This window comes from Lycium ferocissimum, chromosome 9, assembly GCF_029784015.1.
Source record: "Lycium ferocissimum isolate CSIRO_LF1 chromosome 9, AGI_CSIRO_Lferr_CH_V1, whole genome shotgun sequence".
Taxonomy (NCBI): domain Eukaryota; kingdom Viridiplantae; phylum Streptophyta; class Magnoliopsida; order Solanales; family Solanaceae; genus Lycium; species Lycium ferocissimum.
This window is the reverse complement of record NC_081350.1, coordinates 2,826,475-2,827,455: the sequence shown is the minus strand read 5'-3', so window position 1 is coordinate 2,827,455 and position 981 is coordinate 2,826,475. Positions and strand designations below refer to the sequence as shown.

Sequence of the window (981 nt, the reverse complement as noted above, 5' to 3'; positions counted from 1 at the left end):
AAGCTTTTCCTATCTCTATCTTGTTGCCCTAGAGCCCGTTTGGATTGGCTTATAAGTTGGCTTATAAGTTCGTTTTTTTTTTAGTGTTTGTTTACGCCTTAAAGTATTTTTTGTCTTAAAATATTTTTTCAAAAAAATAATTGAACCCATTTAACTTAGTTTATCTAAAGCGAACATAAGTCGAAAACGATTATAAGCAAAAAAAATAAGTTGGACTACCCCAACTTATTTTTTTCAGCTTATAAGCTGCAAACAGCTTTAAGCTATAAGTCAATCCAAACGGGCTCCTAATTTCATGATTTTTCTTCCCTCTCTTCACTTAGTTGTTGCTTCTGCGAAAAATGATGATCGGAGTTGAGGCCGATCATTCTTTTGTCCTTTTTGATCTGATTTTGCAGTGTATTCAAGTCTTCATTGATTTTTGCAGGTAGTTTATGTTGCTCATCTCTTTTCAAGGCCTCCTCTTTGTTTAGCATGTAATCTTGTGTTTTCTATTGATTACACTTGAATCAGCTCTAATCTCATGTTTGTTGTTGTTGCTGAGCACAAATATGGACTATTGATGATGTCGGAGCTCCGACGGCTTGTGTTGTTCCATCTCTCTTCCTTTCCATCAGGTACATTCCCAAATTCTTGATTTCTCCATTGCACATATCTTTTAAATTCCTCCGTATCTCTGTCTTGTTGACAATTATTGAAGCTCTGCCTTTTCTGCCTAGATCTCTGTGTTCCTCTGTGCGCAAGTTGTTTATAGTACTTGTTACTTTCCTTGCTTGATCTTTTTTTGTTGTAACTAAATGTGATAGTTGTTGTTTTGAACTATGCACCTCTTTATGTATTCTTAGAACCTGCAAAAAATAACCCAGTGTTTGTGTAAAAAACCACCTTAATCTCCTCCCAAGGACTCGATTAAGGTGATAACTCCTTCTCTGTTCCTTCTACCCCTTTTGCCTTTTCCTCCCTTCACCACCTTAATGTTGC

The 981-nt window shown here is 36.2% G+C and overlaps 1 long non-coding RNA gene across 1 annotated transcript; it reads left to right on the top strand.

Moving 5' to 3' along the window:
* Positions 1-292: 292 nt before the first annotated feature.
* On the top strand, positions 293-718 carry LOC132029517 (uncharacterized). Its single transcript, XR_009407850.1, has 2 exons — positions 293-427; positions 514-718. It is a non-coding gene; the product is annotated as an uncharacterized LOC132029517 (long non-coding RNA).
* Positions 719-981: the final 263 nt, after the last annotated feature.